Source organism: Panthera tigris, chromosome A1, assembly GCF_018350195.1.
Source record: "Panthera tigris isolate Pti1 chromosome A1, P.tigris_Pti1_mat1.1, whole genome shotgun sequence".
NCBI lineage: Eukaryota > Metazoa > Chordata > Mammalia > Carnivora > Felidae > Panthera > Panthera tigris.
In genome coordinates, this window is record NC_056660.1 from 153597249 (window position 1) to 153616978 (window position 19730).

The window sequence follows — 19730 nt, forward strand, 5'->3', positions numbered from 1 at the left end:
CGAGGCCTTCTATGGCACCATCTCAGCTCCTCTCCCCTTCACTACTTTTTGTTTTTATATTGAGGAGAAAGTTCCACTGAGTTGAATAACAAAGTTTTTTTTTTAAAGTTTGGAGAAAAAGGAGTGATTTAATTTCTTCTCATGCTTAGCCCCAAAACTCAGACTTGTTTCAATATGCAATATTTTCCAAATTGGGCAAGTCAGAATTTAGTTGTCCCAGCAAATATTCTTGATTGGAAAGCACTAGAATGGAAAGAGATATGTATGTTGGAAATGGTGGAAAGTTACCTTAGAGTTGTAGTCAACTATTTGGAAGTGATGAATTGAAATTAAAGCCATCTAAAAAAAAAAAAAAAAGAGATATCCATTTCCCTTGACCAATAATTACTCTCCTGCAGTAAAGTGGAGACTGCTTGTGGCTACCTCTTTCTGAGTTCCCATTTTGTCATCCTGAAAGATATTTTGGATAGATGTCTAAAAATACATCTTGGACCAAAATGGAAATTTGGGTAAACAGCATCTAAGATAAGAGGGAAACATTACCAGGCTTCAGGTAGACTTGACTAACCACAATTTTCCTTCTCTCTAAAACTTACACATGCAGTTGTTCTATGTTATATATTTTTGTTTTGGCTTATTTTCTTGCCTATTTGTACACACATCTGCCTCTACCCTCAAGCACACTGTGAAGCTGGGAGCCATGTAATATTTGTCTCTACATTATGAATGAGAAGATTAATTACTATGTTACAAAGTTGTTGTAAGGGTTAAATAAATTAATCCATTTAACATGTCTTGAATAATATGAGCCACATAAATCTTTTTAATTTTGTATTTATTAAAAAAATTTTAATGTTTATTTATTTTGAGAGAGACAGTGCATGTGTGTGTAGGGGGTGTGGGTGGGCAGAGAGAGAAAGGGAGACACAGAATCCAAAGCAGGCTCCAGGTTCTGAGCTGTCAGCAGAGAGCCTGATTCAGGGCTTGCACTCAAAAGTCATGAGATCGTGATCTGAGCCGACTGAGCCACACAGGTGCCCTGTATGAGCCACATAAATCTTAATAAATGTCAGCCCTTGTTTTGACTAGACCAGAGAGAATTGATGTATTGTTTAAAATCTGCTTCTTCCTAGATTTCTTGACCATATTGAAACTTTTATCTTCACAAAAGAGTTTACTATGTAAGAAGCTGTTTGAAAACTTTTGTCTTGTTTTCTCCTCTAATTGTAACCAGCTCTAATGGAAACGGGAATGCATTGAATATAATATCATTTCTGCAGGTAACTGTGTTTCATACATTTCAGTGCTCCTAATGGTCCTACATCTCCTTTAGACAACCCCCAAACATTTAGGTCTTACCCCCACATATTCTCTTAAACAGAAACTGTGATAAAGTGAAGGGCATTTTAATAGAAAAACAAAATTTTCAGGTCGATATTTTCTATTTGCTGACAATAATGAGAGCTGTCAATTTAAAATTGAATAACTGTGTGACATGGTTATAAGAAATTTTATGTTTGATAACATGTTTAATTTTCAGATCATTCTTATAAAATAGGTATGTTAATTTCTACTCTTTAAGTAAGTTGAGGCAGAGAGAAGTTAAATAATAGCACAAAGATTAAAAAATTAATAAATAATGCAGTTTGAATTTAAATCAGGACTACATGTTCATGTTTTATCTCTTAAAATATGCTGGGTTTTTTTTCTGTTGGATCCCATTTTCTTATTTGTTGAGAGAGTATTTAAACCCTGTTTTTATACTGCAAGCATTTTTATCCTTGCTTATCATCTTGATAAAATTATTCTCTTCTTTTTCATATCTAACTTCATAAAATGGTGCTTAAATAACTCACTAGATATTTTCCCCCCTTATGTAAATCTGAATTGATATTAAGAGAAGTAAAACATTCTTTCCATGTTCAAATATTTTGGTCTCTCTGAATATTCCCCTTGAGGGGTTCTCTTCCTCTCTACCTCATAAATCATGTAATCACTATCCGATTTTGTCATGTCAACTAAGTAGTTATAGATATATCACTAAGTGACATGTGATTTATAGTTCTAGTAGGTAATCTCTGATGGCAAATATCCTTTAATGTCTTCTTCCATAGGACTAAGTGCCCTTTATTAGGGGTTTCTAGAAGTTTAAAAAATTGAATAATAAATTAAAAAAAACATAAAATATAATCAAAACTTCTTCAATGCATTCAGTCAGTGTGTGTGTGTGTGTGTGTGTGTGTGTGTGTGTGTGCTCTATGTGACCTCTCAACATTTGTTTAAATTTTTATTCCTTGAATTTAAAAGAAAAATATAATTCCTATGTACAACCATAACATGGGATTGCTATACTGTTTTTTTAAGTCTTAACTTGCATAAGTTTCTAAAACATTTTAATGAGGTATTCATATTGCTTTTAATTTAAAAATTAACTATTATTTAAAGATCAAGTGTATATATTATATATATATATATATATAGAGAGAGAGAGAGAGAGAGATAGAGAGAGAGAGAGAGAGGCATATAGCTATCTAAATATTCTTTTTTTTTTAATTTTTTTTTTAACATCTGTTTATTTTTGAGACAGAGAGAGACAGAGCATGAACGGGGGAGGGTCAGAGAGAGGGAGACACAGAATCTGAAACAGGCTCCAGGCTCTGAGCTGTCAGCACAGAGCCCGACGTGGGGCTCGAACTCACGGACCGCGAGATCATGACCTGAGCCAAAGTCGGCCGCTTAACCGACTGAGCCACCCAGGCACCCCGCTATCTAAATATTCTTAAAAGATTCAAGAAATGCACCATCTCTTGTACCAATTATTATAAAGAGCTATTTAAAGGTATTATTTTAACAAGATTAGTACTATACCAATGTATTATTGTAATTCTCACAGTAATTTCAACAGCTGAAATCTATGTCTGAGAACAAACATTTGATTTAGTAGTATGAAAGGAATGCCTGTGCATTCTCTAAAAGATACCAGAAATAAAAATCTTTTAAATAATTAACAGTCTTTGTGAAGTTATAGCTATTATTTACTGACATTTCTGTAATTTTTCATGTTTGAAGATACTGTGCCCCTCATGTCTGAGGAAGTGTCCTTTGATTTCATCCCCCAAAAAACCCACCTCAAAGCAAAAAGAACTTATACAAACCACATTTAATCCCTCTCTCAGACTTGATTTTTTAACGTCCTTTAGCTACATTTCTTTACACTCATATGTGCCAGGCCATGTCAGGTTCACTGCAACATTACTGAGACTTGAATTCAAGGGTCCGTGGTTCTATGGTTTATTGAGGGTGCACACTTCACAAAAATGTGTAAAGAAATAATAAAGCAAGAAGGGGAATGTGCCCTGAGCAGGGATGAGTTTTCAGATAAAGTCTAGCTTAGCCTTAGCCTGGTCCACAGTGGGGAAGGTGCTAGACTGTAAACTGGAATTGTGCCCTTCACTCACTCACCCCATCTATCCTATTCCTACTAATGATGTGGTATGCAAAAATCCTAATCTCTGTTATGTGCATTTACATACTTAATTATAAGTATATGGTTTAAATATAATGGTTTTTAGTATACATATTCCTTGAGATTTTGCTTTTAATGCTTTCTCAGTTTGGCTCGGGAACTTTTATCAGTATGTATAGGTTTATGTCACTCTTCTTCCTAGTTGTAGAATATCCCAAGACAGAGTTGCATCATGTTATGCTTATTACTTCTCCATTGATAAAAGTATTTCCAAATATTTAATACAAAAGCTAAAGCAATAAATGAGATTCTAGCTTCCCTTTGTGTAGAAGCTTCCCTTCTACGAAGGGGTAGTAGAGTGTTAATAGAATGAGGAGGGTAGAAGATATGAAAGATAGCAGATTTTTAAAGTTTGTCTTGTGTATTTTCCCCAAATTGCTACTTTTTAAGTTATCAGAACAAGTATTCTTTTAGAAAGTAGAAATAATATCAAGAATGGTATTTAAATGATAATAAAACTATAAGTTAATCATAAAATTATACAAGAAACAAAACCCTTCCAAGAAAACTTTCAAAACTGTTCATTAAACAAGACTTGCATCAAAGGAGAATGAAAACTGAAATTGAGGAAGTCCTAAAAATAATAACAGTGAAAATCTCTGTATCAAAATCTAAGGATACAATTAAGCAGAGTGCAGTAAAAAACTGATAGTATTAAATATTTATCAGAAAAGGGAATACATGAACTAATGCAAAAATAAAAAAGTATTAAATGAAAAGTGAACAAAAGGAAAATAGAAGTTAGAAAATAATAAAATATTCAAAATAAGACAAATAACAAGCCAATAATTAAACAGAAATACTTTAAAATCATTAAAATATGAACCATACAGAAATTGAGTCAAGAAAAAGGGAAAGGAATCACATATATATAAAATAATAAGTAAGGAGAAAATAACCTCTGAATGTCAGAAAATTGCTTACAACTTTATAAGAAATGATTTTGTACAATAAAACTAATTTGAAAACGTAATAATTTCTTAATAAAAAATATAATTCTCCCAAATCAATCCCTACAAGAAAGAAAGTTTAGTTACATCAATTCCCATATGAGACATGCAGAGTTTTCAATTTATACAAAAGAACCAGGCATAAGAGGTTATGCAGGGGACTTTTTCCTAAACTTCATTTTGGTCAAAACTTTCAGTGAAACAATAACATTGTGTTAACTTACATTTCATTGAATATTAGTTGGGTGGATAATGTTTTCATGTCTTTATGTGGATGTCATGGGCAATTTTATTTTTACAGATATTATTTGTTATTTATGTTGCCAGTATTATATTCCAGTCTGTTACATGCTTTTTAACATTGTTTATGGCTACTTTTAATGTGTGTTTTTTTTTTTTTTTTTTTTTTTTTTTTTAACAGAGAGAGACAGAGCATGAATGGGGGGGGGGGGGGCAGAGAGAGAGGGAGACACAGAATCGGAAGCAGGCTCCAGGCTCTGAGCCATCAGCCCAGAGCCTGTCGCGGGGCTCGAACTCACGAACCGTGAGATCGTGACCTGAGCCGAAGTCGGAGGCTCAACCGACTGAGCCACCCAGGCGCCCCTGTTTATGGCTACTTTTAAATAGAAGTGCACAATATTAAAGTAATCAACCCTGCAGTCTTTCTTTGCGGTTGGGTCATTCTTCTTGAGCAGGAAGGTCTTCTCCATCCCAAATTGTAAAAAATAGTTCCCTTAACATTTTCTTTCAATACTTGAAGAGTATTTAAAAAAATAATTTCTGAAATCTGTCTGAGATATATTATTGAGTACTGTATGATATAAGGATCTAAACTTAGACCTTCCATCATATAGATAACATTGTCCCAATATTATAATTAATATTTTCAACACAGACTTGAAGTCCTGACTTTAATATAATCATAAATGTTATTCGTATATTTTTATGTTTGTGAGCTCTATTCCATTTAATTTTTCATCTTCTGTACTCACTAGCTAACATTTTATATCTTTGTAGTATCTTCAGTAATTTTTCTCACATCTATGAAATACATGCATGTGTACAAGATAAATAGTAGATATATAGTAAGATTACAATGAAATACAGTGCCCTGCTCTGTTACACTCAACTGCCAGAGGGAGGTACCACTTTTAACTTTATTATTATTGTTTCTTAGAGTATACTTCTAAATGATAAAAATAAATTTCAATTTATTGAAATTGATATATATAGTTTGCTTTGATTCTTCTTGTCTCTTCTCCCTCATCCCAATATATTCACATCACTATTTTTAGCTATTTTATTGTTTATTGGAACTTGAAAGGATGTAGTTAACTCCTTTATTTTTGTTCTATTCACTACAGAGTGATCTCTTAAATCCTGACACTTTAAGAGAAGGGTATTAGCCCTTCTAGAATTCACCTGTTTCATCTTCCAATTGCTTTCACTTCTTAAATGACTTTTCCAATTGACTTTTATAGATTGATTCTAGGTCAAATGTTAATAAACAGTATTATGACTACATAAATATTTCTTACTGATGATCAAAGTAGTTAATAGTAATGTATTTTATTTCTCAGGATGATTTTTAAGAGCAATTTTAATTAGTTCTTTTTTTTGCAATAACTTTTTTTTTTTTTAATTGAAGTCCAATAGTTCTTCCACTGTTTCTAGAATTATGTCAGGTGCACAAAATCTCTTTTATTTCCAGGGTGCCTGGGTGGCTCAGTCGTTTAAGTGTCCAAATTCAGCTCAGGACATGTTCTCACCGTTAGTGGGTTCGAGCCCCACATTGGGCTCTGTGCTGACAGCTCGGAGCCTGGAGCCTGCTTCATATTCTGTGTCTGCCTCTCCCCCACTGCACTCTGTCTTTCTTTTTTTCTTTCAAAAATAAACAAACATTTAAAAAAATTAATATCTTTTTTTTTTTCTTGAAAACACCTCTTAAAATATTCTACCTCCTGCCCTGGTCTGTATCCAGTACTCCCTGGTCTTATTGTTTGTCACAAGATTTCTCATAAGAATTCTCTTTTAGTGGATTATATTTTTCCTTATTCTTATATATTTCACTTTGTTCTTCATTTTTCCATTAATTTATCTAGTGAGAAATTTCTTGCATGCCTGAAATATTTATATTTGCTCTCATACTTTATTCTGTACTATATTCTATATTACAGCACAGCTTTAAAAAAATTTAATGCAATTGTGATTAAAAACCTTTATAAGTGATCAGGTTCCTTCTCCCCTTTTTCTCTTTCAATATTTTAGGAAGGTTTATCATTTTCCATTTGTTCTTAGGCTTCTGAAATTTTATGGCAATGTATTTTGATGGGAGTCTGTTGTTGTTTTTATTTGGGTTACTGCGTATTTAATGATATTTTTAATTTTTTAAATCCATGTATTTCCTTTAACAAGAGAACTAGTAACAACACTAATAAAACTAGCATTTGCGTAGTGCTTAATCAACTCCAGATGCTACTCAAAATGCTTATATATCTGAACTTGCGAGATCCTTAAAACAACATAACAGTAAAGGAGGTACTATTTGTTTTTCATTTTTTAAAGATGAGGAAACATGGAATATAGAGGTTAAATAATTTGCTAAAAGTTGCATAATTAGTGGTAGCCGAAATTTAACCCAGGAATTAGGGCTTTAGAATCTCTGTAATTAAATATTAGATATGATAGGGTGCCTGGGTGGCTTAGTTAAGCACCTGATTCTTGATTTTGGCTCGGGTCATGATCTCACAGTTCATTAGATTGAGCTGAGCCCCCTGTCAGGCTCCATGCTTGGGATTCTCTCTTTCCTTCCCTGCCTCTCCCTCGCTTGCTCTCATTCTCTTTCTCTACCAAATTAATAAATAAAAATTTAAAAATATCCTCTGTCCAAGTAAAAAGTCTTATATTGTTTGTTTATTTGCTAGTTTGATAATTACTTCTTACTCATTACATTCGTTCTCTTTTGATGGAACTGCTAGTACTCCGATTAAGGGACCTCGTGGATAGAAATTGTAATTCTCTAATATTTGTTTTCTATTCTGCATCATTTTACCCTCTGGTTCCATGTTTAGGTACATTTCTTTGTGGTCCATTTATTGAAATATTTTATTATCACGTATGTTTTCTTCTTTCAGTGAGATAAAATTATATCCATTCAAGTGCACAGATATTGTACAGTTTACTGAGTTTTTCATTTCATGTAAGCATATCAACATAGGGAACACTGTACTTACTCTGGGATGTTTCCTTGTACTTCCTTCTAGTCAGTTTTCCTGCTGGTTCCACAGGTAACTCGTGTTCTGATTTCTCTCTGTAGAGTACTAAGTGTTTTGAATTTCATGGAAATGGAACAATAAGACACACTTCTGGTGTCTGGCTATTTTTCATTTATCACATTTTTCTTTTTTTGGCGGTCAATATTGTTGGATTAATCAGTGTCCATGTTAATACCGGTTGGCAATTTCCTGCATGAATATACCACGGATTATTCATTATTCTGTTGGTGGACATTTGAGGTTCTTCCAGGTTTTAGTTATTTAGGAAAAGTGCTTCTGTGTACATTTGTGAGAAATCTTTAAACATATGCTTTCCTTTATCTTTGGCAAATAACAAAGAGTAGAAAGGTTAGGGGATATGGCAGATGCATGCTTAGCTTTTTAATAAATAGGCAAACTCTTATGCAGAATTATTTTACCATTCACATTTTGTCTAGTAGTATATAAGCACTCAGTTCTTACTAGTTCTCTCCAGTAGTGTATAAGCTTCCAGTTCTCACCAACACTACATGTGGTCAGTCTTTTTAATTGGAGAATTTCTAAAAGGTAGATATCATACTGTGATTGTAATTAAAGTTTACCTAATAATTAGTGGTAACCCTTTTTAATGTGCTTGCATTTATATGTGCATTCATATATCTGCTTTGATTGAGACTATGTTCAAATCTTTTGATCATTATTATATTTTTATTTTTAAAGCAGTTTAAGGTTCACAGAAAAATTGGGGGCAGGTACAGATGCTTCCCACATACTGCAACCCCACATATGTGTATAGTCCCCCATTATTAACATCCCTTACCAAAGTGATGGATTTGTTACAACTGATGTAACTACATTAATAAACATCAATAATCCCTAGTCCATAGTTTAGTTTTGAGTTCATTCTTTGTGTTTTATTCTCTATGGGTTTGGAAAAGTATGTAATGAGGTCTATTTACCACTTTAGTATCATAAAAGAGTTTTTTCACTCCTCTAAAAATCCTCTGTACTCCATCTATATAATCGTCTCTATCCACCACCTCAAGCCCTGGGAACCACTGATCTTTTCATTTTCTTCGCAGTTTGTCTTTCCCAAAATGTTATGTGGTTAGAAATTTATAGTAGATAGCCTTTGCAGATTGTCTTCTTTTGACCTAATAATATGCACTTAAGGTCTTCCATATTTCCTCAGGGCTTGACAGCTCACTTCTTTTTAACACTTGATAGTAATCGGTTTTGTAGATATACCACAGTTTGTTCACTCATCAGCTGAAGGGCATCTTGGTAACTTCCAAATTTGGGCAAATATAAATAAAGCTGCTATGAATATTCATGTGTGTATTTTTGTGCATAAGTTTTCAACTCCTTTGGGTAAAAACCAAGGAGCATGATTTAGGTCTTTCTCAATCCGTATACTTTGTATTTCCTTTGCTTGTCATACTGCGTTAGCTAGAACTTCCAGTATGATGTTGAAAATGACTTGTGGGAGGGGACATCCTTGCTTTGTTACTGATTGTAATGAGAAAGCTTAGTTTTCTTATGTATAATGGCAGCTCTAGGTTTTTTGTAGATCTTGATTCAGTTGGGTAAGTTCCCTCTATTGCTAGTTTACTGAGTCTTCATTATGAATGGCTGTGGATTTTATCACTTTTTCTGCATCCATTGATATGGACACATGATTTTCTTTTTTAGCTTATTGATGTGATGGATTACCTTCATTAATTTCAAGCATATATCAGCCTTGCATATCTGGGATAAACACTGCTTAATCATGATTTATAATTCTTATTATACTGTATTAATTCCAATTTATTATTCTTTTGAGGATTTTTACATCTCTGTCCATGAGAGATACTTTTTTATAAGGTTTTTTTTTTTTTTGCAATGTCTTTGTTAGATTTTGATATTAAGAGCTAAGATAACTCATAAAATCAGTTACAAAGTATTGCCTCTTCTTCTATCCTATTAAAGAGATATAGAGAATAGGTATAATTTCTTCCTTAAATGTTTGGTGGAATTCACTATTGAAACTGTCTGGGCCTGGTGCTTTCTGTTTTGGAGGGTTATTAATTATTCATTTAATTTATTTAATAGATATAGGCCTCTTCAGATTGCCTATGTGAATTTTGAATTGCCTATGACTTTCAAGGAATTCCAATTCCTGCAGGCTATCAGATTTGAGTTGTTCAGAATATTTCTTCATGATTCTTTTAATGCCCATAGAAACCTTATTGGTCCTTCCTCTTTCAATTGTGATATTAGTAATTTGTGCCCTTCTTTTCTTTCCTTAACCTGACTACTGTATCTGTTTTATTGATATTTTCAAGGAGCTAGATTTTGGTTTTGCTGATTTTCCCTATTGATCCCCTGTTACCAATTTCACTGATTTCTATTTTTGCTATTATTTTTTTTCCTGCTTGCTTTGGATTGATTTGCTTTCCTATTTTTCATTTCCCAAAGTGAACACTTGGATTATTGGTTTTATATCTTCTTTTCTAATGGATACATTATATGCTGCAATATTCCCTCTAAGCAATGCTTTTGCTGCATCCCACACATTCTGATAAATTGTTTACATTTTTATTTAATGCCCCAAATATTAAATTTCTCAGTATTTCTTCTTGGATGGTGTATAGTTTAGAAGTGTGTTGTTTAATCTCACATATTTTTGCATATGCCAGTTACCTTTGTGTTATTAAGTTCTAGTTTAATTCATTTGTGATCTGAAAGCATATGTTGTTTTCCATTCTTTTAAATTTATTAAGATGCGTTTTGTGACCCAGAATGTGGTCTGTATTGGAAAATGTTTTATGTGAGTTTGAGAAGAATGTGTATCCTGCTGTCGTTGGATGAAGTAGTCTTTAGATGTCAATTATATCCAGTTTGATTGATGGTATTGAGTTCAACTATGTACTTACTGGTTTTCTGCCTGCTGGGTCCAGTAATTTCTGATAGAGGGATGTTGTTAAATTCCCAACCATGATAGTGAATTCATCTATTTCTCTTTGCAATTTTATTAGCTTTTGTCTCACATAGTGTGAGACTCCTTTTTTGGATGCGTGGTTAATGATCATTTTGTCATCTTGGAGAATTGATCTCTTTATAAATACACACCCATTTTTTATCCCTGATAACTTTCCTTACTTGGCAGTTTGCTTCCTGAAATTAATATAATTATTTCTGAATTCTTTTAATTAGTGTTAACTTAGTATATTTTCCTTCCTCCATTTACTTTTAATCTATGTGTGTTGTCATGTTTAAAGTCGGTTTCTTGTAAACAACATATAATTGAGTCATTTTTTAATCTATTATGTTAATCTCTTTTAACTGTTATATTTAGACTATTGATTTTCAAATTGAGTATTGATATATATGGACTAATATCTACCATATTCATTACTTTTTAATGATTTCTGTCTTTGTTCTTAATTCTTGTTTAGTCTTCCACTCTTTTTCTGACTTTTGTGGTTTTTAACTGAGAATTCTCCGATTCCATTTAATCTCTTTCTTAGCATATCAGTAATATTCCATTAAAAAATAATGGCTGCTCTAGTGTTTGCAATATATATTTACAGCTATTCAAGTCCACTTTCAGATAACATTATATTACCAGGTAGTGTGAATACCTTATAATAACTCAAATATCCTAATTTTCCCATTTCGTTCGTTCTTTCATTGTCATCATTTTGCTTATAAGCGTATATAAGCATGCTATGTACATAAGCATACATAATCAATTACATTGTTTTAATTATATTATTTTAAACAAACTGTTTACTGTCAAATTAGGAATAATAAAAATTAAATTATTTTATCTTCGCTTACCCTTCAGTGGGTTTCTTTTGTTTATGCAGATCTGAGTTTTCACCTATATCATTTTCTTCCTCTCTGAAAATCTTTTAACATTTCTTGCCAAGTAGGTCAACTGATAACAAATTCCTTTATGACTTAATGCACATATGAGGACAACTTTGCAGGGTAGAGAACTTTAAGTTTATAGCTTTTCCCTCAGCAATTAAAATATTTCACTCCACTCCCTTCTTGCATGCATACTTTCTGAGAATAACTATGGATAGTTCCCGCCTTTGGTCTTCTATGTATAAGGTGTATTTCCCTCTGACTCCTTTCTGGATTTTTACTTTATCTTAGATTTTCTCAAGCTTGGAAATGATATACCTAGGTGTTAAATGTTGGGACATGTGTTCTGCTTGGTGCTCTCTGAGCTTCCTGGATTTGTGGCTTGATGCCTGACATTAATTTGAGGGAATTTCTGTCATTATTCTTCCAAATATTTTATTTATTCCTTTCTTTATTTCTTTTTGCTAGTATTCCCATTATATACATGTTATACCTTTTGTAGTTGTCCTATTGTCTTAGTTCTTTTTTTTCCCAGTCTTCTATGTGCTGTTTTCATAGATTCTATTGATCTTCTCACTCAGAAATTCCTCCCTGAGTGGCATCTTGTCTACAAATAACCCCATCCAAGACCTTCTTTGTTTCTATTACAATGCTTTTTACTTTCAGCATTTCTTTTTAGCTGCTTCTTAGCATTTCCTTCTCTCTCCTTACGTTGCCCATCTATTCTTGTGTGTTGTGTATTTTACTCATTAGAGACTTTAGCATGTTAATTATAGTTGTTTTAAGTTCCCACTCTGCTAATTCTGACATCTCTGCCATGTCTGGTTCTGATAGTTGCTCTATTCCTTCATGTGTGTGTGTGTGTGTGTGTGTGTGTGTGTGTGTGTGTGTGTGTTTTCTTTTGTTACACCTTTTAGTTTTTTCTTGGTAGCTGTACATGATATACTGGGTAAAGGGACTTTTATAAATTGGCCTTTGGTGATGCGTTGGTGAAATGTAGGATTATGAGAAGTGTTCTATAGTCCTATGATGAGGTTACAGTGTTTAAATGATCCCTGCGCTTCCAAACTGTGAACTTGATAAGAGTTTCTCAGGACTTTTCTCCCCTCTTAGATGGTGCAGAATGGATAGAGCTGACTGGAGTTGGGTATTTCCCTCCCCTTGGGATAGTTAAATTTTAACAGTAGTCCAACATACTGGTTGGACTGGTAACTAGTGTACTCTTAGGGAAGGCCTTGCTCCTCAGGGAAGAATAAAGTACTCTATAATTAAAAACGTTTTTTTTTTTCCTCGTTTCCATGCCAAAATCAGAAGGGAATTTTTCTTCCATATGTACTATGGAAACCTGGTCAAGTTTCTGCAGTAAATTTGACAATATTTTCCACCCGTCCCTTGACTGAACCCCCTGGTGCCTTTAACCATGAGATTTGTTCACATTAAGCCTACACCAATTTTTCAATTACATTTCAGGTTTTCCTACTACAGCACTAGTTTACTACATGGTTTCTGCCTGTGAACTCTACTCTGGTAAGTTGAGACTTCCGTATTCATCTTCTGTATGTCCTGACTTAGAAGCAGTGGTTTTCCCTGTGAATGAACCATTCTTTTGTGAATGAACCAAGAAGAGTTGATTTTTCAGCCTATGCAGTTTTTACTTGTTTTTTGGGTTGAAGTGGTAACTTCTAGCTCCTCACATGTGGAAATGATAACGAATTCTGCTATTTACTTTTTCATTTATTGAGTTTTGGGTTTTCTTTATATATTCTGGATATATTCATTTTACCAGATACACTATTTATAAATGTTTCATATTTGCTGAAAGTATATGGCTTGTATTCTAGTTTTTTCAAATGGCTTTCAAATGGCAAAACTTGTTAATACTGATAAAATCTAATGTTTTATTTATGTTTGTCATGGTACATGGTTTGGGTACAACAAACTATTTGTCTTAAGATAAGGTTAAAAATACCTTCTATTTTCATCTTAAAAGTTTTTTAGCTTTTGATTTACACTCTATTTTTCATTTTAAGTAATTTTTAAATATGGCAATAAATATAGTTTCAAAGATTTTTTTGCATATATGTAGTGGTTTTAACAGTACATGTTAAAATGATTGTCTTTTCCATAGAACTTTTAAAATATCCATTTGCCATATATGTGTGAATCTATTTCTAGACTCTAGTTTCCATTAGTGATCTGTTATGCCAAAATTCCCTTGATTATTATAATTTTATAACACTGAAGTTAAGTAGTTTAAATTCTCTGACTTGGTTCTTTTCTAAACTTGTTTTGGTTATTATAGGTCTTTAAGTTGTTTTGACTATTTCAGATGCTTTACATTTTCATACATATTTTAGAATCAATTTGTCAATTTCTTCAAAAACATCTGCTGAGATACTGATTAGCACTATATTGTATCCATAGACCAATCAAGGAAAATTTTTTATTTTAAAAGTTGTGAGACTTCATATCATAAACACAATATGCCTTTGCATTATTTGGGTCTTTTAAATTTCTCTAAACAGTATTTTATATTTTCAGTACATGAGTCTTGCACATCTTTTCTTATACTTAACCTTAAGAGATTTTTTTTTTACTTTTATGCTGTTATAAATGGTATTTAGTATTTAACTTCAATATAATTGTCCTTTGCTAGAAACAAAATTGATTTTACTTTGTTGATCTTGTATCCTGTAATGTTACTCACTTTACTTACTAGTTCTATGTTCTAGTTGATTTCATGAGAGTCATGTCATTTGGAAATAGTTTTACTTCGTCTTTTAATTTTATCATTTATTCAGGCTTGAATAGAAAGTACTCTAAAATGTGATAGCTCAAAACAATGATTTATTATTATTGTATATTGTGTGTTGGTGGGGTAGTTTTATGTTGGTTTTCCTGGACTCACTCATGTGACTACATCAGAACTTTCTCTGGATTACCAAGTTTCTCTGGACAAGTTTTTATGGACTGAGAAAATTTCTTGGGTGATTCATTTCTTAGGAAAAAGAAAAGAAGTCTAAGACATCTTGATGGGAGAAGCCACAGATAATATTTCTATGTTTATCAGAGTATTAATATATTATATTTTTACATATTGCTTGATTCTATTAATATTTTATGTAAATTTTGCTCAGTCTTTTTTGAGGATTTTTGCCTATCAAACTGTGTTGCATAGTTGTAAAAAAATATAATATAATATAATATAATATAATATAATATAATATAATAAAATAATGAAATGTCTATGGGTATTATTCATCTAATATTAATTAATCTCTTGAAGTTCTACAGAGATACTCCTTCTTTTTTGTTGATAGTCATTATTCCCTTTTTCTACTTGATCATTCTTGCAAGGTAGTTATTTTATTAATTTTTGTTTAAGAATCAACTTTTGACTTTCTTGATTTTCAGTGCTATTTTCTATCTCAATGATTTGTCTTCTTTACCTATGTGTTTGCTTCTCTCATGTATTTTTGTTCATTTTCTTCTTTTATTGCATCCTTTGAAGAAGGATTAAATAATTTGTTTCCAAAAACATTAAAATTACTATTTTTATTTTTAGCTCTTGACAAAATTTCAGATTTTTATACATTGTGTTTTTTTATATCATTTGCTTTAAAATGTGTCCCAATCTTTTAGTTTTACTCTGACTCATGGACTATTAAGAATTGTATTGTTTAATCTTTAAAATTTGTGTGTGTTTATATATATTTTATTATTTCTAATTCAGTGTCTTTTAAGTTCTAAAAGTATATTCTTTATCATTTCAATCTTTTGAGCTTGATTGAGACTTGTTTTATGGATTAGCACAGGGTCTGTCTTGGTAAGTGTTCCACATGCACTTAAAAATAATGTGTTTCCTGCCATAGTTGAAAATAACATGCAAGAAATTGGGTCATAGTTGGCATTTTCTTACAAAACTAAACATATCCTTACCACATGGTCCAGCAATTGCCCTCCTAGGTATTTATCCAAAGGAATTGAAAACTTATGTCCATATAAAAAATGCACATTAATGTTTATGATGTATTTATTCCTAACTGCCCAAACTTGGAAGCAGCCAGGATGTCATTCAGTAGGTGCACAAGTAAACTATGGTACATCCAGGAAATTGATTATTATTAAATAGTAAAAAGAACAGAGGTAGCAAGCCATGAAGAAACACAGAAGAATCTTAAATGTGTATTACTAATTAGAAAAAGGAAATCTGTAAAAGTTACATACTGAATGATTTCTACTATGCAATATTCAGAGAAAAAACTATAGAGACATTAAAAAGTAGTTGACAGGTATTGGAGGTGGGGATCAGATAGAAATGCACAGAAGATTCTTAGGGAAATAAATATACTCTATATGATGTAATAATTATTATATGTCATTTTACTTTGCTCAAACTCATAGAATGCACCACTCCAAAGATAGGACTTGGAGTGATTATAATGTGTCATTGTAGGTTCACTTTTGATGATAATGGACCATTCTGGTGAATGATGTTAATAATGAGGAAGGCTATGCATGTGTAGGGCAGAAATGAGAACTCTTTGTTCTTCTCAACTTTGTTATAAACCTAATATTTCTCTAAGAAAATAGTCTTAAAAAATAATGTGTTGGGTCATTACAGTTGTAAATGTTTCATTCTTTTTATATCCTTACATTCTTTTTATATCCTTACGAATTATTGAGAGAGAGAGGAGTATTAAAGTTTTAAGTATGTTAGATTTGTGTATTTTTCCCCATTAGTCTTTTAGTTGACAAGAAGTGATTAGACTATAGTTATATTTTAAATCTATAGCCAATAGGATTTGAAGTTGACATTTACTTAGTTGAGAAAGAGTTCTGTATGATATCTCCAGATATCAGTGGATCCAAGAGAAAAAGTGGTTTACACTATGTTTGTGGGTAATATACGTGGATAGTGGAAAAAATAATTGAATTGAAAAGTTTGAGGGACTAGAGTTTGGGAAGAATTTCTGACGTCAATGTGTTATTACTGTGATGAACTCAAAATTAAATTCTCCCAGAAATCTTTATTCATTAACTATTTTTGTGAAAATGTCTTTAGCATTTATATATGCAGCTAAAACATATTATTCAATTTGTTGACATATTACTTTGATTTACTATTGTACTTTTTTCTATTTGACTTGGTCTAAGTCTACTTAAATGTTAAGGCCAAATATTTGCTCATTATTTTTCATTTCTGCCTGGTGCCTAGAGATCTCTAATATTTACAAACTATGAATTTTTATTAATCAAAAATACCTGTGTTGAAAGGAATATCAAAGATCATCTAATCTGAATGTCATCTATCGTGAACATCCCAGCTACAAAACACCCACCATGGGATGATCAGTCTTTACTAATAAATTTCCAGTAACAAGAATGCATTCTCCCTTGTGACAGGTATTTCCTTTATTGATTGAATACGAAATACTCAGCATTGACTGAATATCTTTTAATTACTTTGTAAAATTAATCAGAATACGGGTACCCATAGTTTTTAGAAAATACCATGTGTATTAAAATCTGATTCACAAAAAGGTTAACCCTGGGCATGATAATTGGCTCTGTTATGTCTTTCAGATTATCTACCCACACAAGTGTATACACATAAATACAAACTAACAAATCTGGGCATTAGAATCTTATGTCCACTGTGATCGGAAAGGATTTATTCAATAGTATAGCAGAATATTATTAAGATTCAACTGAAATTCAACCAGAACTTAATAAGAAAAAATCAATGAATAAATGCATGAATGAATTGAATGACTGAGTGAATTCTCTATTGGCTCATATAGCTTATAAACTAGGTAAATCTGACATATGTCCCAAATGATCACTCAAACTACCAGGATTCCAAATAAGGGAGGGGTGGTTATCCAGGGAAACATGTGCCTTATATTTGTTTTATTATTGGGGGAAGGGAAGGTAGACAAGAAGATACAATAAATACCCACTAAATTGAACAAGAATTGTAACAAGAAATGGACAGAAAATTAATTTCAGTAACAGGGAGAAGCAAGATCAACCAATGGCCTATTTTTTGATAGAACTTGTTCTAGGTTGGTTTCCAAGGGCCTTGATAAAACAACAGAGGCAGCAGCAGTGGCCATGGCCTTGTTCTCAAATTGCTTTATTAAGATAGTGATCAAGAATTTCAGTCAGAAATAAATAAATTCAAGTCATATAGTCCAGCTTGTGCTTTACAGGATATAGATAGCATTTCATTACTGTTATAAAACTATATACATTATATTATATATATATATAAGTAATATTATGTATATATATCTACTCAATGTATTTTATTATGCAATACATTATAATGTATAATTTAGTGTACTGTTTATATAAGCCTAGATGTTCCAAGTATTATAGTTACCAGCAGATTAACTGCCATTGGTTGTATAATGGTGTTGAAACAATTTTATTAAACATCTATTGTCAAGAAAATTCATATTACATTTTTTATTGTTGAAAAATCCTGATCCCTTTAAACTCACACGATGATCCACTGGTCCAAGATTAAATATTTAGTATTAATTTATTTTTATTGTTCTACAAATGTTTCTGTTTTTTATTCTTAATGTAGGTTTTATTTGATAATAATCTTACTTAAATAAACAGTCTTTCTTGCGCTCTCACGGAATGGTAGTCTCCCCGATTTCTCATGGTTCCTTGGTGGGATGGTCACTTAATGATCAAATTAGAGCTCACTCAACCAGATCTGTGGTAACAATAGTTACTAGGCTGCAGTTCTCTTTTTCAGATTTACAGAACATCCAGGTGGAGTTCATTACTGTGAATCACTCAGCATGGTCCCCTGGCAGCAGATTAAGAAAACAGTCTAAATTAGAGATGGCTACACTGCTAAACTTATTCCTCGTTCAAAATGTAAGGCCCCCCTATGTTTAGTCACATACATCTTATCTGTAGTAACCTTCTATCCAGGGAGGTCTCTGTTACTATTTGCTGCTGCATTTGTACAATACCTAAAATATTTATGAATCTGAAAGTTGAAAAATTACAGATTTGTAGCTAATACATTCCACAGCTGCATCGTCTTGGTTTGCAAATTTATAACTGGGAATTTACTACTAACAAATTCCAGCTTTTGAACAATTGGATGTATTTCTCCAACTCTCTGTGTTGCCCAATTTCTTTTACTCTCACTCCCCAAGCAGGGATGGCTGCAATGGTGGTACAGCCTCTGGGGAGGTAGGGCAGAGGGATGGATGGAACTCTGCCATCAGTCACCAACAGCCCCTCTGGCTGATTAAGTAGCAGGTGTTAATAGGAACCCAGGGGAGTGCTCTCCAGTTCCCTTTAGCTGGAATGATAGTGACATGATTCAAGGCCTGAAGGGTTTAGGGCCCTTTTAGGGAGGAGGGAGGAAAGTGGACTTGTAAAGTGGAAAATAATAGAAGGGTATGTTGTTTTGAAATGCCCTTCCTAACGCTTGAAAGATAGACAATTTTTGAAGACTTGAACATTGAAAATTCTGATACAGATGTGCCAAACATTAAAAAAAGGAATGAGGGAACATACTAACCTTTAAAAACACTGCTCACTTTATAATTTTGATTTCATTGGAGTAATTGGAGTGTAAGATTTCATTGTTTACTAGGTAAACTTACTAGGTAGATAGATGAGGAAATAGATGTTATAAAAATAGGACAGGAAAAATACGGTGGAAAGATGTTATGTTTTGTGAAAAATTACAAAGCTTAAGCTTATAAACAAGATGCATAAAATCAACAGCTGTGATTGATAATCCAAATCAGTGATGATTATTAAAACAAAATCTAGAGTTTATTATATTTAATTTGTATAATTCATTTGAATCTTAGGTCTTTCTCAGAGAAGGTTTTAAAACATGAGTTTTAAATTAGATATACACAGTATTTAAATATTTTAAGGACTTCATTGATATTAGCACCACCAGATACTGTCACACTTCCTTCTGTTCACTAAATGTCACCCCCCAATTAACTATTACCTGACTGCTGACAGCATTGATCAGTTTTTGCAACTTATACAAAATCTTTTTCATAAATAACTTTTTTCCTTTATCTAATACATTATATAGCCCTTTGTGCCTAGTTTAGTTAACATGTTTGTGAGATTCATGAATAC